Raw genomic sequence first — 21,414 nt, forward strand, 5'->3', positions numbered from 1 at the left:
GTTGAAGTTTCCATCGATGCATTGCATAAATATAACTGAGGTGTGTGAGAGGATTAATAATGGGCTTTAATCGTTAATGAGCACATTACTTTATGTTATAGACCCAGGTTACACACTCTCCTGCTTCTGAAAGAGTTCAGATGCGTGTGGGGTGATTGGGGCACATCTTTCCCCACATTACAAGGCTCCATCGGTACTTCATTGACTTTAAATCACTTGGGGCATCCTGAGTTGTTGAAAGGCCACGTAAAAATGCAAGTCATTCTTTGCAAAAGTTCTCACCGCAAGTTCAAACTTCGCCGGCAAATGGAGGCTCACCCAGAATTTGTTCTGACACCACGACAAAGTCCTTAAAAGTGGGATTCAGCAGTTCAGCTGCTCGCTTTACATTTCCTTCTGACCTGGTGCTGCAAGTGGAGATGTGTCCGCAGTGTAGCGTTTAACACGTTTGCCTCATACACGGGAAAGCTCACCGGGTGGAAATATTTTGTTGGAACTTTCTCCTCAAGCATGTTCAGGGGAGAGATTGTTCTCCAGTGAAAGGACATAAGATCATAAGAACGTAAGAATTAGGAACAGGGGTCGGCCATTCGGTCCATTTGAAAGTTTTCAAAATGATTCCACGCGGGGACCTTTGGTGTGTTTGGGGAACATGATAACCACGACACTACAGACACACAGTGATAGATGTTGTCTAAGGTACATAACCAGAGCACCAACCAACACAGCTGGCCGATACTTCAGGAGCTGGTTTTACGAGAATAGAATGACGGTGCTATATTTAGGAAGGCTGTGAGAGTGGCAGGAATTGATCTCGTGTTTCCCAGACTTTATACACAGGAACATTAGAACAGGAGGAGGCCATTTGGCAGCGAGTGGTTCGGATCCGGAATGTGCAGCCTGAAAGGGTGGCAGAGGCCGAATTAATCTTATCTTTCAAAATGGATTTGGATAAGTATCTGAAGGAAAAATATCTCAGGGGTACGGGTAAAGGCCGGAGGAGTGGGACTAGCTGAGAGTCGGCACGGGCTCGACAGGCCGAACGGACTACTTCCGTGCTGTAACCGTTCCATGATTCTATATTATGTTTAAACTTGCTGTGGATGAACAATCGGAGGTGAGCTTAGTCTCCTGGTAAAAACGCTGATGCTGTCTGACCAGCTGAGATTTCCAGCTATTCTGTTTTTATTTGTTATTTATGGATTGAGTCGGTACATCTCGAGCTTTCTGATTCAGAAGATTCGGGGGACACGGAAATTTGGGAGTTTAACGACTTTGAAAGGAACATTTTTGACTTGTGCAGCTTCGGTCAGAGAAATGTTTGTGTCATGATTTTTTCACAGAAAGGGATTCAGAATTACACCTTCTGGCTTCACACTTCTCTCTGGGCAGGCAGTTAAGCAGCGGTTTCTGCAGTGTAGCAGTTATCATGTTAGTCTTTCACACACAAAAGGTCCCCAGTTCAAGCCCAGGCAGAAATATCATTTTAGAATATATTTGCTGTGAAATAAAATGAACATAAGTACCCCAGGTTCCTTGTCTTATGAGCAATGAACATTTTAAACCAATCTCATAAAATACAGAGTGTGTTAAGTCAGATAGGGTGTAAAATGTCATCGATGATTAAAGCTCCTGAAATTATTCCAGTTCAGTTTTTGAAGTCTCGACTGTAAGTCTGCAAAACAATCCGGGTGGGAATATTGGCCCAAAAATTCCAGTTGGAGGCTTCCCGCGGACAATTCCCTTCCGACCGGAGATGTTTTACGAACCTACCTGGTGGTCTAGGAGGCATCATGGATTCCACTGGGGAGGCCTTCTCTTCCCGCGCTGCGAAGCACACTCCCGTCCGGAGGGATCCCACGTGTGACTGCTCAGCCAATCAGGTACGTATTCCACAGCTTTCCCATTAATAGCAATGAGACTCGCGTACCTACGAGTTCTCAGTGCTATTCATGAGAACAAAAAACACACACACACTGAGAAATAATAAAAAACAGACCTCAGAGAATTAAATTAATTGAAATTAAAGTTAATAAACGCATTAGAAAAAAACAAGGTAGTTCCAATTTTTTTTAAGCTATGTAATTTGGGTTAAAAATAAACTTAGCTTCGTTGGCAGAGTTTTTCACAATACATTGTGTTTATTTTATTTTATTTTATTGTGGTTATGAGTGTTTTTAAACAGTTGCGCCTGTAAAATTGCGCTATGCGCTTGCTTTTTCAGCTGCAAGGATTTTGAGGATATTTGCTGGGCAAGATATGCTTAAATCCCGCAATCCCTAGAAACTTTGTACGGGCCCAGGATGTTGGAATTTCCCTAAACTTACTGTGGATGAAGAATCGGAGGCAAGTTTAGTCTCCTGGCAAATGATGCCTGACCTGATGAGATTTTCAGACATTTGCTGTTTTTATTTGCTATTTATTCTCCTGGCAAAAGGGCTCCCTTATTCCTTAATTGCTCTGTATTTCACTTCAATAAATGGATAACTTTCAGTGAGAGAAAACGGATCCACCGGGGACCTTTCGCGTGTGAGGCCAACGTGATATCCGCTACACTGCAGCCCATCAAAGGGCGAGAAACCACTGAATTTTAAGGATGAGCTCACAAATATCAGGGGCAGTGCAGTCTGGTCAACGTCAAACCCTCCTTTCTTATTCAGCAGAGGCATGAACGGGAGTCAGACGCCACAAAGTTTAATTCAAAACACAAATACAAGTAACACTTCTAAATCTTTTTACTGTAAAATTCTTTCACTTTATTTCAAATCGTACTGTGTTGAATTTCAAAATGAGCACCGTGGGATTTTATCTTCACCACTGATTTCCTGCATTGTTTCACATTGCAACATTAAGTTGTGAAAATACTGGCAAAACTTGAGCCCCGGATTATTTCACGTCGGGGTCACATTGCTTTTGGATAATTCCAGAATTAATATTTTCTTTGCTGTTTTACAACAACCAGACTCTTGCTCCAAGGTCTGTCTCACTGTTTCCCCGGTGTCAGGCAGAGATACGCCTGCTGCCCTCATTTATTTCATGTGACAGGATACAAAAGTTCAAAATCAACCTGCAGATGGCCACATACAGCATGAAATAGTCAGGATGGCCGAGCGGTCTCAGGTGCTGTGTTCAGTTTGCAGTTTTTTCTGGAAGTGTGGGTTCGAGTCCCACTTCTTTATCATCGTCATTAAGCAAAACCCATTTGCTTGGAACCACGACCAACTCCTTTAAAGTGGGATTCAGCAGTTCACCTGCTCGCTTAACATTTCCGTCTGACCGGGTGCTGAAAGTGGAGATGTTTCCGCAGTGTAGCGGTTAACATGTTCGCCTCACACGCGAAAGCTCACCAGGTGGGAATATTGAATATTTTCTGGAGCTTTCTCCTCATACATGCTCAGGGGCGAGATTGTTCTCTTGTGAAAAGTCATAAGATCATAAACATGTAAGGATCAGGAGCAGGTAAAAATACATCTCCTCACCCTACATCCCCCGCCCCGGATTTTTCCTTTTACCAATTATCTTGTCTTTGTCCTCTGGTTACCGACACTCCTGCCCGTGGAAGCAGTTTCCCCATAATTCTGAAAACCTCTATTAAATATCCCATCAACTGTGATTACTGGGGTTCAATGTGGGGAAGGGTCAGTTCATCCACTTTGCAGCGAAGAATGATCGACCAGTGCATGATCTAAAAACATGATGTCAGAGAAGATGTTTTCTGTGAAATAGCCGGTCCTGTTAATTTTAACAAAAGTTGCACCGGGTTCCTGGAGTCATAAGTGATACGTCCTTACTGTACAATATAAATGCACAGGAGGCCCATGCTTGAGAGAAGGTCAGTCTGTGACCTGTCCTTTATTCCTTTTCATTCAAGTGATGAAAGTGGGTGGAGCTTCCCCTTTTATACCTGAAGGTCCAGGTTAGCAGTGCCTCCCACAAGTTCACCACCTAGTGGTCATTGTTCTCACAGTGTACAACTTGTCAGTTTATACTTGGGTTACAATGCTGGTTGAATACATGACATCACCTCCTACCCCAAAGTCTTTTTGGGATCACAAGTTGAGTCTTTCTGGTGGTTTACGCTCTCTTGTAGAGCGCCTAAGTTGGGGCTCCGGTTGTTGGGCGCTGGCCTGTGTGTCTGCTGTTTGCAGTGCCTCAGGCCTATCCGGACTGCCCACAGTGACTGGGCTCTCCTCCCTTCGGTTCCGGTGTTCGGTCACCTGTGCTGGAGTGAACTCTATATCGTGTTCTTCCTCTGCTTCTTCTATGGGGTTGCTGAACCTCCTTTTTGTTTGATCCACGTGTTTGCGGCAGATTTGTCCATTGGTAAGTTTAACTACCAGAATCCTATTGCCCTCTTTGGCAAACACAGTGCCTGCGAGCCATTTAGGCCCTGCAGTGTAGTTGTGGACAACAACAGGGTCGTTTACACCAATATATCGTGCCCTCGCATTCCTGTCATGGTAGTTATATTGTGATTGGCGCCTGCTCTCAACAATTTCTTTCATGGTGGGGTGTATAAGGGATAACGGCTTTTGAGCGTCCTTATCATTAGCAGCCCCACGGGTGGAACCCCTGTGAGCGAGTGTGGTCGGGATCTATTGGCCAACAGGAGGCGTGATAATTGGCTTTGTAGGGAACCCCCTTGGATTCTAAGCATCCCCTGTTTGATTATCTGCACTTTTCGTTCTGCCTGGCCGTTTGAGGCTGGCTTGAACGGTGCCTTTCTGACATGGTTAATTCCATTGCCTGCCATGAAGTCCTGGACCATTGTCGCTGACCAAGATGTCTGGTAGACCGTGGGCGGCGAACATTGCCCGTAGACTGTCTACCGTGGCAGAGGATGTGCTTGAATTTTAAATATCACACTCGATCCATTTGGAGTGGGCGTCTACTACAACCAAAAACATTTTTCCAATGAAAGAACCTGCGTAGTCATCATGGATGCGTGACCAAGGCTTGGCGGGCCATGGCCAGGGGCTAAGGGGGGCTTCCCTGGGCGCATTGCCCAGCTGGGCACACGTGTTGCACCTGCGAAAACAAAGTTCCAGATCTGCATCTATCCCTGGCCACCAAACGTGTGACCTGGCAATTGCCTTCATCATTACAATGCCCGGATGCTCATTGTAGAGTTCTCTGATGAACATCCCTCTGCCCATCTGGGGCATGACTACGTGGTTTCCCCACAGTAGGCAAGCAGCCTGAATCGAGAGTTCATCCCTGCCCCTGTGAAATGGTTTAAATTCCTCGGGGCATGCCCTGTACGTGGCTGCCCACTACCCATTCAGGACACATTTCTTGACTAGAGAAAATAGCAGGTCTCTATTTGTCCAGACTTTAATCTGACGGGCTGTCACAGGTGAGCCTTCGCTTCCGAAAGCTTCAACAGCCATTACCATCTCAGCAGCATGCTCGGTAGCCCCCTCAGTGGTGGCTAGTGGGAGCCTGCTGAGTGCATCGGCGCAGTTTTCAGTGCCCGGTCTGTGCCGAATTGTGTAGTCATAGGTGGCTAACGTGAGTGCCCACCTCTGTATGCGGACCGATGCATTTGCATTTATGGCCTTGTTGTCGGCCAAAAGTGACATTAGGGGTTTGTGATCTGTCTCCAGCTCAAATTTCCTGCCAAACAGGTATTGGTGCATTTTCTTTACCGAATATACATATGCGAGCGCCTCTTTTTCTATCATCCCGAAGCCCCTTTCTGCCTGGGACAGACTTCTGGAGGCATAAGCTACCGGCTGTAACTGACCCTTGGCATTGACATGCTGCAACACACACCCGACACCATAGGACGACGCATCGCACGTTAACACAAGTTTCTTACATGAGTCATATCGCGTTAACAGATTGTTGGAACATAACAAATTGTGTGTTCTATTAAAAGCCCTGTCCTGGCTGTCCCCCCAGACCCATTCGCGACCTTTGCTTAGGAGCACGTGTAGCGGCTCGAGCAGCGTGCTCAATTTGGGAAGAAAGTTACCAAATAGTTCGGGAGTCCCAGGAACAAACGCAGCTCCGTCGTGTTACGGGGTCTGGGTGCTCTCTGGATTGCTTCCGTCTTGTACGCAGTAGGGCTCATCCCGTCTACTCCTACCCTCATCCTCAGGAATTCTACCTCTGGAGTTAGGAAGACGCACTTCGCCTTTTTCAGTCGCAGCCCTACCCGGTCCAGTCTGCGTAGCACCTCCTCCAGGTTGTGGAGGTGTTCTTCAATATCGTAACCCGTGATGAGGATGTCGTCCTGAAAAACCACCATCCCTGGAATCGACTTGAGGAGGCTTTCCATATTTTGTTGGAAGATCGCTGCGGCCGAGCGAATCCCGAACGGACATCTGTTGTACTCAAACAACCCCTTGTGTGTCATGATGGTGGTCAGCTTCTTCAACTCTCTCGCCAGCTCCTGGGTCATGTAAGCTGAGGTCACGTCCAATTTTGAAAAAAGTTAGCCACCGGATAGCATCGCAAAGAGGTCTGTGGAAATGTTTTTTTATCTAAGCTGATACCATACGGTATTTGTGTGCCTTTTGATTAAAATGGAGTCCTGGCCCTTCCAGAACTTTCTGCATTTTAGCAGCCAGCTTGCATAAACAGCTAAACCTGCTGTTAGATGGCTGATGGTTATCAGACAGCTAGGAGACAAGTCATGCTGAGACAAGTAACCTCCCATGGTGCTCTCCTATTGCCTACACTACAGGAGTTCCATGTCACCCCACCCTTATCTTCTCGCGATTATCTCTTTCTGAGACGTCAATCATTTGATGCAAACAGATAAACTGACCAGGAAATTGAAACAATCCTGACACAATACAAGACAGGTGATAGCCCATTACCTATGACTCATGGAGTAATAGCCGTTTGGCTTTCTGATAACCCTGACAAAAGGAAATACCTTGACACCATGTCAGGACCAGGATATAGTAATTAACTCTTTATCTGTATTCACCGACTGTGAGACAGAGCAATACACAGGGAGAGGCCAGAACTTGGGTTTTACTGTATAAATATCTTGTGAAGCTGTACCATTGCGGAGGTGTTCATTTAGCCCTTGACTGAGTGAAACCTACCCCTTGCGAGCAAGTAAATTAAAAGGTAAACTTCTATCGGAGCTGTAAGTGTCGGAGTCATTCCTTTCGGAGGTCGAGATTTCGACAGGTCCTCCACTCTCGGTAGCGGGTACTGGTCTTGGAGTGACACCCGATTGATGGTGGCCTTGTAATCACCATATATCCTGACCGACCCATCCGCCTTGAACACCGGTACAATCGGGCTCGCCCAGTCTCTGAATTCGACTGGCAAAATGATACCTTCCCTCAGCAGGCGGTTCAATTCACCTTCTATCTTTTCCCGCATCACGTATGGCACCGCTCTGGCCTTGTGGTGTTCTGGCTTGGCTTCCGGCTTTATGTGAAACACTACCTTGGCCCCCATGAAAGTGCCAATGCCGGGTTCAAATAATGAGTCAAATTTGTGCAGGATCTGTGAGCATGATACTCGCTCCACAGAGGAAATAACATTGACATTGCCCCATTTCCAGTTCATGACAGCAAGCCAACTCCTCCCCAGTAGTGCGGGACCGTCCCCTGGGACAACCCAGAGTGGCAACCTGTTCTCCGAATCTTTGTGGATCACGATTACAGTGGCGCTGCCAAGCACCGGAATGATCTCCTTGGTGTATGTCCATAGTTGTGCGTCAATCGGTGATAATTTTGACCCTACTGGCCTTGGACGCCCACAACTTTTCAAACTATTTGATACCCATCAGGGACTGGCTAGCCCCCGTGTCTTGCTCCATTGATACTGGGATGCCACTGAGGAGCACTTTCATCATTATCGGTGGCATCCTGGTGTATGAACTGTATACGTGCTCCACATGAACTCACTGAACTTCAGCTTCCAGCGATTTCCCCCAGCGTTCATTTCTGCAATTTCTGTAGGCATTTTGCTCATCTCTGCAAACTCCGGCTGAGTTTGTGCCTCCATGCCTCCAACATGAGCTGTTGTTGGAAACAAAAGATCCCTTGCTGCTCAATCGTCCCTGACAACCCCTGTGACTGTCCTTGAGTGTGCCATTAACAAGTGTTGATGGCCCCATTACTGGCCACATTGTCCCTTGCAATGGCGTGAATCACCGTTCAGCTTGGCATTATCTCTGTCGAACTCCCACTCTGGGTTCGACTACATGTTGGGGCATGCCCGATTGCCCTTGTCTGCCTGGAGAACTGTGTTCTGCTTCAACAATGTTGATTCTCTGTCCCAACCATTCCTTAACACAGTATCTCTCATCTATTCTGCTAGCGGCCATGCTCACGTGGTTAAAATCCCAATTTATTGTCGTCATTGATAGATCCGTACTCTACAGTATAAATGCACACGAGGCCCATGCTTGATAGAAGGTCAGTCTGTGGCCTGTCCTTTGTTCCTTTGCACTCAAGTGATGAAAGTGGGTGGAGCTTCCCCTTTTATACCTGAAGGTCCAGGTTAGGAGTATCTCCCACAAATTCACCTCCTGGTGGTAATTTTTCTCATGGTGTACAACTGAGGTCAGATTATATATGGGTTACAATGTTGGTTGAATACATGACAATAAGCACTTAAAATTTTAAACCATTCTCCTAAAATACATTGTGTAAACGAGATAGGGATAAAAGTTCATCACATGGAAAGAGAAAATGAATGATTGAAGCTCGTAAAAGATCCTCTCGGAATGAGTGTTCACAATATGCTTGAATTTGTAATACAGATTGAGGGTGAGGAAGTAGTGTCTCTAACGAGCATACTATGCTTAAACAAAGGGGACTACAGTGGGATGAGGGCAGAGTTGGCTGAAGTAGACTGGAAACACAGACTAAACGGTGGCACAATTGAGGAACAGTGGAGGACTTTTAAGGAGCTCTTTCATAGTGCTCAACAAAAATATATTCAAGTGAAAAAGAAGGGCGGTAAGAGAAGGGATAACCAGCCGTGGATAACCAAGGAAATAAAGGAGAGTATCAAATTAAAAACCAATGCATATAAGGTGGCCAAGGTTAGTGGGAAAATTGAAGAATGGGAAAATTTTAAACGACAGCAAAGAATGACAAAGCAAGCAATAAAGAAAGGAAAGATAGATTACGAAGGTAAACTTGTGCAAAGCATAAAAAGCAATAGTTAAAGCTTTTACTGGTATATAAAACGGAAAAGAGTGACTAAAGTAAATGTTGGTCCCTTAGAAGATGAGAAGGGGGATTTAATAATGGGAAATGTGGAAATGGCTGAGACCTTAAACAATTATTTTGCTTCGGTCTTCACAATGGAAGACACAGAAACCATGCCAGAAATTGCTGGTCACAGGAATGTGGGAAGAAAGGACCTTGAAACAATCACTATCACTCGGGGGGTAGTGCTGGACAGGCTAATGGGACTCAAGGTAGACAAGTCCCCTGGTCCTGATGAAATGCCAGGGTAGTAAAAGAGATGGCGGAAGTTATAGCAGATGCATTCGTTATAATCTACCAAAATTCTCTGGACTCTGGGGAGGTTCCAGCGGATTGGAAAGCAGCTAATGTAACGCCTCTGTTTAAAAAAGGCGGCAGTCAAAAGGCAGGTAACTATAGGCTGGTTAGTTTAATGTCTGTAGTAGGGAAAATGCTTGAAACTATCATGAAGGAAGAAATAGCGGGACATCAAGATAGGAATAGTGCAATCAAGCAGACGCAGCATGGATTCATGAAGGAGAAATCATGTTTAACTAATTTACTGGAATTCTTTGAGGATATAACGAGCATGTTGGATAGAGGTGTACCGATGGATGTGGTGTATTTAGATTTTCAAAAGGCATTCGATGAGGTACCACACAAAAGGTTACTGCAGAAGATAAAGGTACGCGGAGTCAGTGGAAATATATTAATCTAGATAGAGAATTGGCTGGCTAACAGAAAGCAGAGAGATGGGATAAATGGGCCCTTTTCAGGTTGGAAATCGGTGGTTAGTGGTGTGCCACAGGGATCGGTGCTGGGACCACAACTGTTTACAATATACATAGATGACCTGGAAGAGGGGACAGAATGCAGTGCAACAAAATTTGCAGATGACACAAAGATTAGTGGGAAAGCAGGTTGTGTAGAAGACACAGAGAGGCTGCAAAGAGATTTAGATAGGTTAAATGAAAGGGCTAAGATTTGGCAGATGGAATACAATGTTGGAACGTGTGAGGTCATCCACCTTGGGGAAAAAAAACAGTAAAAGGGAATATTATTTGAATGGGGAGAAATTGCAACATGCTGCGGTGCAGAAGGACCTGGCGGTCCTTGTGCATGAATCCCAAAAAGTTAGTTTGGAGGTGCAACAGGTAATCAGGAAGGCGAATGGAATGTTGGCCTTCATTGCAAGAGGCATGGAGTACAAAAGCAGGGAGGTCCTGATGCAACTGTATAGGGTATTGGTGAGGCCGCACCTGGAGTACTGCATGCAGTTTTGGTCACCTTACTTAAGGAAGGATATACTAGCTTTGGAGGGGGTACCGAGACGATCACTCGGCTGATTCCGGAGATGAGGGGGTTACCTTATGATGATAGATTGAGTAGACTGGGTCTTTACTCGTTGGAGTTCAGAAGGATGTTGTAGAAACATTTAAAATATTGAAAGGGATAACAAGATAGATGCAGAGAGATTGTTTCCACTGGTCGGGGAGCCTAGAACTAGGGGGCACAGACTCAAAATACGGGGGAGCCAATTTAAAACCGAGTTGAGAAAGAATTCGTTCTCCCAGAGGATTGCGAATCTGTGGAATTCTCTGCCCAAGGAAGCAGTTGAGGCTAGCGCCTTGAATATATTCAAGTCACAGATAGATAGATTTTTAACCAATAAGGGAATTAAGGGTTATGAGGAGCGGGCGGATAAGTGGAGCTGAGTCCACGGCCAGATCAGCCATGATCTTGTTGAATGGCGAAGCAGGCTCGAGGGGCGAGATGGCCTACTCCTGTTCCTAATTCTTCTGTTCTTATGTTCTTATGTACCACTATCCCTCAGTAACCATATTATCATTTCTTTAATTCTGCAAAAAAAAGTTATCGGTTAATTGAACATGATTAAATAAATTCATTTTTTCATATTTGCTGCATGTTGACATTTATTTAGGGCTATTAGTTTGAAAACTGTGTTGTAAATATTATCTCTCTGACCAAGAATCGAACCTGTGTTGCGGTGGTACATTTGAATGTGATCTCAAGTGGCGTGAATTTCAGATCACGTTTATTGTCGGCACCTTTAATAATGACTCCACCAGGCAGGGTATGATACTTAAACTGTGTAGACGTGTAGTCCTTTATTTGAAGCTCCTCGAGTGAGGACACCAAGCTGTGAGCTCCTTTATATACTGGGTTGCAGGTAACCTATCGGTCTCAAGCAGCAGTATCCTCTGGTGTAGGTCAGGTGTGTACAGTGTAAGAGTACATTCAGTGTTGCATAGCAGTGTTACAGACATCACACAGTAAACAGGCATGCAGACACAACAGTTACAATCTGTTTCGGTGTGAATCAAGTGAACTGAAAATGACAATAATGTCATTAACTATAAAGATGCAGCAATAAAATGATATATCGGTCCCTGGTTGTCGAGTGGTCACGAGTCCATGCTCTCTACGTTGTGTCCTGGGTTCAATTCCCACGCTCTGAAGTTGTACTTTTAGTTCAAACCTTATAAAAAAAAGAGATAATTTATTTTACAGATCTATATGCAAATCATGTATAAAAAATAAGAATCATTGACTTGAACATCATTAATTAATACATAAATTATTTTGTAAACCTTTTACCATTTATTTTGCCATGAGCATGTGAGGAACTTTTATTCCGATCTCATTGGGTTTAATTGTGGTACAAATGACGAACCGGGGGCTGGGTTAAGGAAAGGTTTTCGTAGTGTAGCCGTTATCATGTTCACCTCCCACATGAAATGTCCCTGGTTTGAGCCTGGGCGCGTGCTTTATTTTAGAATATATTTGCTGTGAAATACATTGAACAAAAGTAGCCCCAGGTTCCGTGTCTTATGAGCAATGAACATTTTAAACCAATCTCCTAAAACACAGGGTGAGTAAAGTCAGATTTATGCATTGAGTCGGCACAACTAGAGCTTTCTGATCCAGAAGATTCGGGGGGTGCGTTAATTTGGGAGTTTGACGACTTTGAAAAGAACATTTTTTAATTGTGCAGCTTCGGTCAGAGAAATGTTTGTGAAAAGATTTTTTCACAGAAAGGGACTCAGAATTACACCTTCTGGCTTAACACTTCTCTCTGGGCAGTGAGTTTAGCAGTGGTGTCTGTAGTGCAGCGGTCATTGCGTTTGTCTCACACACAAAAGGTCCCAGGTTCGAGCCGGGGCAAAAACATTATTTTAGAATATAATTGCTGTGAAATAAATTGAATAAAGTACCCCATGTTCCTTGTCTTCTGAGCAATGAACATTTGAAACCAATTTCAAAAATTCAGAGCGTGTTAAGTCAGATAGGGTGTAAAATATCATCTATGATGAAAGCTCCTGAAATTATTACAGTTCAGTTGTTGAAGTATTGACTGTAAGTCTGCAAAACAATTCGGGTGGGAATATTAGCCCAAAAATTCCGGTTGGACGATTCCCGCGGGCAATTTCTTTCTGATCGGTGATGTTTTAATCACCCCACCTCCCACAGAGTTTAATTAATTGCATGTAATTATTTGAAAAAAGTTTGAATTAAAAAGTTACTTTCCGAACTCGGGCTCCCTCTGTGAATGCCTAACCACTAAACGAGCAGGATACGCATTAAATTATTTAATTCCAGACGTAATATTTTCTTTGCTGTTTCACAATAACCAGACCTATGCTCCAAAATCTGTCTCACCGTTTCCCCGGTGTCAGTCAGAGAAGCACATGGGACTGAATCAGTGACTTTGCTTTTTCGACCTGTCTTCTGAAGCGCCGCACGTTCCCACTCCGACAGTCAATGAGCTGTTGGGACGTTAGTGTATCCAGGCTGTGGGTGGCCACCCCGAGCGCAGCAGAGGGGTTTCTGCATTAGTTCTGGGTGGGGACAGTATTTCCCCTTCTCTCTTCCTCTTGTCTGTATCCCTCTGCTTTGTTTTCTGTATTTATTCCCCGGCCTCATTTTACGTGTTTAATGGGGAAGAAAAGATGAAGTGTGCGACACTCTGGAACAATTTCTCTCACTCAAATATATCTATTTAGTGAAGTGAAATAAAGAGCAATAAAAGAATAAGGGAGAAGCCACTGTCGCCCTTTTGACAGGAGAATAAACTCGTCCATGGCTGTTCATCCACAGCAAGTTTAAACATAATCTTCCTGCACGGGATCATTTTGCGTGGAAAGCAAACGTGATAACGGCTCCACTGCAGAAACCGCTCTGACCAGAAGTAAAGCAGAGGGCAACAGACCAGTGAATGCCTTCGGTGCTGATCGGGAATGTGTTGGCTCACCTTAAACAACTTCTGTCCCTCACTGACAGCTGTCAATCCTTCTCCTCCGCTGCCCTTTACACAAACATGTCACTGATCCCCACCCACCACCCCACATCCCCATCGTGTTATCTTCCATGTTAGCACAGTGGGGCCGCGGAGACACCTACTCTCTCCCCGCGGTTAGTGAACTCAGTCAGTCTGTAAAATTAAAGGGGAACAAGTGTCCCGCAAAGGGCAGGTGAAGGGAGAGAGTCTGTAACCTCGGTTTAATTGTTTGTCAAAGGCTACCCGTCCTGTTGTGTATTTCCAGCAGTTTCCTACTTTCACAGGTGGAGATACCGGGGCTGGACCATGCTCCTAAAATACAATGAGGTCGGGATAAAAGTTGCTCACGTACTCAGGGCAAAATAAATGATTGAAGTTCTACAATGGATTAATTAATGATGTTTAAATCAATGAATCTTTTTTACCACATTAGATGCATGCAACTCTTTTTATAAGGTTTTAATTTTGATGGAAGTGCTATTTCCCTGGCCGGAAATCGACCCAGGGCGGCGGTGGTGAGAGCGCCGAATCCTAATCACTGGACCACCAGGGAACGCTGCATTGCTGCATCGCTGCATCGCTGCATCGTAATGCTTGATGTCATTATTGTCCTTTTCAATCCACTTGTTTCACACCGAAACACATTGTAACCTTGATCTGAATTTAACGCCACGTGATTCTTTGAAATCACCTTTAAATGATTGGGTAAAACCACTCCTTATACCACCGAAAAACAGCTTCGATTCCAGGTCAGGGCGGTAACTTCTGTTACAGCTTTTTTCAATTCAAAAAATAAGAATTCATTTAATCACCGTTAAATAACCGATGACCTTTTTCAGGATGAAATAAATAATAATATACTTACTGAGGGACAGTAGTATCTTTAATCATGCATTTTCTCTTTACATGTGATGAATTGTTATCCCTATCTCATTTACATGCTGTATGAGAAATTGTAAGTGTTTATGACTCAGTTGTAAAACCATTGATTGTGTGTGTGTCTATTCTTGATAGGAGGAGCACTTGAGACCGAAGTTCCAGTTCGATATATGTATCAATAGACTCAATTTTCACCAGTTCCTTTAAACCCAATAACATAATTTATTTTGATTGGACTGGATGGAGGAACATGATCCATGTAAAAAAATTGTTATAATTTTACTTGTGCTGAATGCTCATAAAAGTATTGGAGTGGGAACTCACTGGATAACAGCAAAGCTTGCAATGTTTGCGGAATATATTCGTGCAGCCAAAATGCACAATGACAACCCGAAATAGTGCGGCACCGAATCCTCGGGGAAAAACATTAAAAGGCTTCGCCCGAAGATGGGTTTGGATTACCCACCTTTCAGTTACCAGCCGAATGCGCTAAACCCTTGCGCCACAGATACACACTGCAAGACATGCAAAACCAGGGTGTCAGTCAGTTAAAACTTCAGATTGCTCCGACCGGGATGGAACTTATCCACTCTCAGTTGTACTTTTCCCAACTAAAGGGTGGGACATTAATTGTGGATGTGTGGAAGCAGTCTGGTCCCGCACACTGCAAACACTTCCATGTCACCACCAACCAGCTCTCCCACAACCGGTGTGATCTACTTTCCAGCCTTCCCGTGCCTTGTCTGTGACGAAGTATGTTGCAAAAGTTTTGGCATAGTTGGTTCCATGGTGTAATGGTGAGCCCTGTGACTTTAAATCTAGTGATCTGAGTTCAAATCTCAGTAAAACCTAAATTCTTGTTGTCCCAGCTGCTGAAAATTTGGGACAAACAAGTGAAAGACACCTGGTGCTAATGGGCAGTTTTGTTGCCTTTTTCATTGATGCTTGATCTACAAGTCTAGTTGTCAAATTGTGTGCTCAACCGTCAGTTATCTGCTACAAATCAGCGGAGGACAAATCAGTTTGTTGTCTAATGCTGCCTTTGCCTGCACAATGTGTGCTAAGATTATCTGTGCAATATGCATTCCGCAGGATGAATAAAAGCAATGCTTTTTGAAATGCAGGCACTGCATGTTTTGCACTCGACAAAACGTTGCATTTTCTTTTCATTAATTTTACATTAATGCATTGCAATGCCAAGGCACTTTTTACGTGGCAAGATCGATAATTAGCAGAGCAGAATGAAGAGATCGCAAAGTTTCTGTTTAAAGAATGGACTCAGTCAAGAATATTTTGTGGATTTTATTTTTCTGAGGCTATTTTCCCTGTGCTGGGGACACCCTGCGCAGATATGTGAAAAAGCTGGTTTTGTTAAAACTCCAGAGACCGCATGGCAGTGAGCTGGGACAAAAGACCTGTCATCATCCATTGACAAAAGAGCTGTCGGCTAGGAAGGGGGGCCACTGACAAAGCCACTCTAATTTGTAAAAGCACTTCTCACCTCCATCTCAGAAGGAGACACAGAACAATGAACCCACCAGCCTGGCCAGCCAAGGAGGAGCTGGGTCTTTCCCAACACAAAGGCTCAGAGAGATGCCCAGACGAAGGGCTATCAGCCCAATGCATGGGTGGGATGGCCCATCACTGACTAAGTACCCGTGCTTAGAAACAAAGGGGTTTTAAAGATTGGTGGGAAAGATAGGGGTAGCAAGACTCCCAGAAAGAAAGGGTCCTTTCCACTTTATTTTTAGCTTGGAGCTTGGTGTGAAGCTTGGAGCTTGCAGCTTGTAACTTGTGTCTAGAGAGAGCCCCCTCTCCCTCTTGCTTTCGCTCCACCGATCGATGTACCAGAGGAAGGGGCCGCAGTACTGCAGAAGAAGCCACCGAGACTGAAGACCAGGCAGTGACTTCCCACAGCTGAGCTGAGCAAGGAAACGGGCTGCGTGTGGTGGTGAACATGGTCGCGAGTGTCCCAAGCCAGTAACCAGATATCCCAGGCCAGCTGGGTAAGGGCTCAGGGTTTTCTCAGAAGTGAAGCTTTTCAGGGCTATTCTGGGGAGGGTAATTCATTGGTAGGGGTGGGGTTAGAATCCACCAGGGAATTACTGCGTGTTACTAGGTTCATTTCTGTACTGTATGTATGTTGTTTGTAACTGGGATTTTATTCTCCACGGAGACATTTCGTTTAGCAGTGCATGTTTTAGCCATTGTATGTTACACCAAATAAATATACTATGATTTATCACCGAAGCATCCCTTTCCGTGACTCATTTAAGTTACACTCTGAATAATAATTCCCAGATCTAGAACTTTCGTAACGTGGGGGCATAGAAACATAGAAACATAGAAAATAGATGCAGGAGCAGGCCATTCAGCCCTTCTAGCCTGCACCGCCATTCAATGAGTTCATGGCTGAACATGAAACTTCAGTACCCCCTTCCTGCTTTCTCGCCATAACCCTTCATCCCCCGAGTAGTAAGGACTTCATCTAACTCCCTTTTGAATATATTTAGTGAATTGGCCTCAACTACTTTCTGTGGTAGAGAATTCCACAGGTTCACCACTCTCTGGGTGAAGAGGTTTCTCCTCATCTCGGTCCTAAATGGCTTACCCCTTATCCTCAGACTGTGACCCCTGGTTCTGGACATCCCCAACATTGGGAACATTCTTTCTGCATCTAACCTGTCTAAACCCGTCAGAATTTTAAACGTATCTATGAAGTCCCCTCTCATTCTTCTGAACTCCAGTGAATACAAGCCCAGTTGATCCAATCTTTCTTGATAGGTCAGTCCCACCATCCCGGGAATCAGTGTGGTGAACCTTCGCTGCACTCCCTCAATAGCAAGAATGTCCTTCCTCAAGTTAGGAGACCAAAACTGTACACAATACTCCAGGTGTGGCCTCACCAAGGCCCTGTACAACTGTAGCAACACCTCCCTGCCCCTGTATTCAAATCCCCTCGCTATGAAGGCCAACATGCCATTTGCTTTCTTAACCGCCTGCTGTACCTGCATGCTAACCTTCAATGACTGATGTACCATGACACCCAGGTCTCGTTGCACCTTCCCTTTTCCTAATCTGTCACCATTCAGATAATAGTCTGTCTCTCTGTTTTTACCACCAAAGTGGATAACCTCACATTTATCCACATTAAACTTCATCTGCCATGCATTTGCCCACTCACCTAACCTATCCAAGTCAATCTGCAGCCTAATAGCATCCTCCTCGCAGCTCACACTGCCACCCAACTTAGTATCATCCGCAAATTTGGAGATACTGCATTTAATCCCCTCGTCTAAATCTTTAATGTACAATGTAAACAGCTGGGGCCCCAGCACAGAACCTTGCGGCACTCCACTAGTCACTGCCTGCCATTCTGAAAAGTACCCGTTTACTCCTACACTTTGCTTCCTGTCTGACAACCAGTTCTCAATCCACGTCAGCACACTACCCCCAATCGCATGTGCTTTAACTTTGCACATTAATCTCTTGTGTGGGACCTTGTCGAAAGCCTTCTGAAAGTCCAAATATACCACATCAACTGGTTCTCCTTTGTCCACTTTACTGGAAACATCCTCAAAAAATTCCAGAAGATTTGTCAAGCATGATTTCCCTTTCACAAATCCATGCTGACTTGGACCTATCATGTCACCATTTTCCAGATGCACTGCTATGACATCCTTAATAATTGATTCCATCATTTTACCCACTACTGAGGTCAGGCTGACAGGTCTATAATTCCCTGTTTTCTCTCTCCCTCCTTTTTTAAAAAGTGGGGTTACATTGGCTACCCTCCACTCCATAGGAACTGATCCAGAGTCCATGGAATGTTGGAAAATGACTGTCAATGCATCCGCTATTTCCAAGGCCACCTCCTTAAGTACTCTAGGATGCAATCCATCAAGCCCTGGGGATGTTTCGGCCTTCAATCCCATCAATTTCCCCAACACAATTTCCCGACTAATAAAGATTTCCCTCAGTTCCCCCTCCTTACTAGACCCTCTGACCCCTTTTATATCCGGAAGGTTGTTTGTATCCTCCTTAGTGATTAGCGAACCAAAGTACTTGTTCAATTGGTCTGCCATTTCTTTGTTCCCCGTTATGACTTCCCCTGATTCTGACTGCAGGGGACCTACGTTTGTCTTCACCAACCTTTTTCTCTTTACATACCTATAGAAACTTTTGCAATCCTCCTTAATGTTCCCTGCAAGCTTCTTCTCGTACTCCATTTTCCCTGCCCTAATCAAACCCTTTGTCCTCCTCTGCTGAGTTCTAAATTTCTCCCAGTCCCCAGGTTCGCTGCTATTTCTGGCCAATTTGTATGCCATTTCCTTGGCTTTAATACTATCCCTGATTTCCCTAGATAGCCACAGTTGAGCCACCTTCCCTTTTTTATTTTTACGCCAGACAGGAATGTACAATTGTTGTAATTCATCCATGCGGTCTCTAAATGTCTGCCATTGCCCATCCACAGTCAACCCCCTAAGTATCATTCGCCAATCTATCCTAGCCAATTCACGCCTCATACCTTCAAAGTTACCCTTCTTTAAGTTCTGGTCCATGGTCTCTGAATTAACTGTTTCATTCTCCATCCTAATGCAGAATTCCACCATATTATGGTCACTCTTCCCCAAGGGGCCTCGCACAATGAGATTGCTGATTAATCCTCTCTCATTACACAACACCTAGTCTAAGATGGCCTCCCCACTAGTTGGTTCCTCAACATATTGGTCTAGAAAACCATCCCTTATGCACTCCAGGAAATCCTCCTCCACCGTATTGCTTCCAGTTTGGCTAGCCCAATCTATGTGCATATTAAAGTCACCCATTATAACTGCAACACCTTTATTGCATGCACCCCTAATTTCCTGTTTGATGCCCTCCCCAACATCCCTATAACTGTTTGGAGGTCTGTACACAACTCCTACTAACGTTTTTTGCCCTTTGGTGCTCTGCAGCTCTACCCATATAGATTCCACATCATCCAAGCTAATGTCTTTCCTAACTATTGCATTAATCTCCTCTTTAACCAGCAATGCTACCCCACCTCCTTTTCCTTTTATTCTAACCTTCCTGAATGTTGAATATCCCTGAATGTTGAGTTCCCAGCCCTGATCATCCTGGAGCCACGTCTCCGTAATCCCAATCACATCATATTTGTTAACATCCATTTGCACAATTAATTCATCCATCTTATTGCGGATACTCCTTGCATTAAGACACAAAGCCTTCAGGCTTGTTTTATTAACACCCTTTGTCCTTTTAGAATTTTGCTGTACAGTGGCCCTTTTTGTTCTTTGCCTTGTGTTTCTCTGCCCTCCACTTTTCCTCATCTCCTTTCTGTCTTTTGCTTTTGTCTCCTTTTTATTTCCCTCTGTCTCCCTGCATTGGTTCCCATCCCCCTGCCATATTAGTTTAAATCCTCCCCAACAGCACTAGCAAACACTCCCCCTAGGACATTGGTTCCGGTCCTGCCCAGGTGCAGACCGTCCGGTTTGTACTGGTCCCACCTCCCCCAGAACCGGTCCCAATGCCCCAGGAATTTGAATCCCTCCCTGCTGCACCACTGCTCAAGCCACGTATTCATCTGCGCTAACCTGCGATTCCTACTCTAACTATCACGTGGCACTGGTAGCAATCCCGAGATTACTACTTTTGAGGTCCTACTTTTTAATTTAGCTCCTAGCTCCTTAAATTCGTTTCGTAGGACCTCATCCCTTTTTTTACCTATGTCGTTGGTCCCAATGTGCGCCACGACAACTGGCTGTCGTTCGAGCAGTCAGTCGAGGAGGCGATTCAAACCGTCCGTCTGGCAATTGGGCGAGGATCACAAACACTTACAATATTTACGAAAGGATATACTTGCTTTGGAGGCAGTTCAGAGAAGGTTCACTGGGTTGACTCCGGAGATGAGGGGGTTGACTTATGAGAAAATGTTGAGTAGGTTGGGCCTTTACTCATTGGAATTCAGAAGAATGAGAGGTGATCTTATCGAAACGTATAAGGTAATGAGGGAGCTTGATAAGGTGGATGCAGAGAGGATGGTTCCACTGATAGGGGAGACTAGAACTAGGGGGCATAATCTCAGAGTAAAGGGCCGCCCATTTAAATCTGTGATGAGGAGGAATTTCTTCTCTCAGAGGGTTGTAAATCTGCCGAACTCACTGCCTCAGAGATCTGAGAAAGCCATGACATTAAATAAATTTAAGACAGAGATAGCTTCTTAACTGATAAGGGAATAAGGCTTATGGGGAACGGGCAGGGATGTGGACTTGATTCCATGATCGGATCAGCCATGATCATGTTAAATGGCGGAGCATGCTCGAGGGGCCATATGGCCTACTACTGCGCCTAGTTCTTAAGTTCTTATGTTCTGAATAGCGACACACACAAAAATGCTTTGATCATGGTTACACCTTATCTTCACGTTTGTCAAACAGTTGGCTCGTTGGTCTCGGGCTATGATTCTCCCTTCGGAGTTGTTCATTGAAATTTACGAGGGGTCCCAGAGGAGCCCTGATATTGCTCGCAAATTTTGAAATTGCATCGAACTTTTGCAAAGAAGGACTTCCATTTCTGTAGTGCCTTTCAGGAACTCATGTCACCCCAAAGCGCTTTAAGGCCGTTGAGTTATGTTTGAAGTGTTGTAGTTTGGCAAAAGATGTGCCCAGATCACCAAACATGAACCTCAAATCTTTGTAAAGGAGTTTGGTGCAAATAATCAGGCGTCTCAGGGACTTGGACTTTCTTTGAATAAGTTCTGCTTGTTCCCGCATTCAAGCTTGAAACAGCAACTGGGCTTCCATCTCACGGGAGGTTTGGGGTTGATGTGTGTCGCTTTCAATCTTTGAAATTTCACCAAGCAATGAAACGGTGAATCCAACTGTCCCTGTTAGCATTTAGTTCCTGTTTAATCATAGGAATGATACGCAGTCAGGAGCTGAAAAGGAATTCAAACCTAACACCAGCTTCGGGACAATCAGAATACTTTGTCACAGACAAGGCACCGGAAGGCTGGAAGGTAGATCACACCGGTTGTGGGAGAGCTGGTTGGCGGTGACATGG

Source organism: Pristiophorus japonicus, unplaced genomic scaffold, assembly GCF_044704955.1.
Source record: "Pristiophorus japonicus isolate sPriJap1 unplaced genomic scaffold, sPriJap1.hap1 HAP1_SCAFFOLD_52, whole genome shotgun sequence".
NCBI classification, from domain to species: Eukaryota; Metazoa; Chordata; class Chondrichthyes; family Pristiophoridae; genus Pristiophorus; species Pristiophorus japonicus.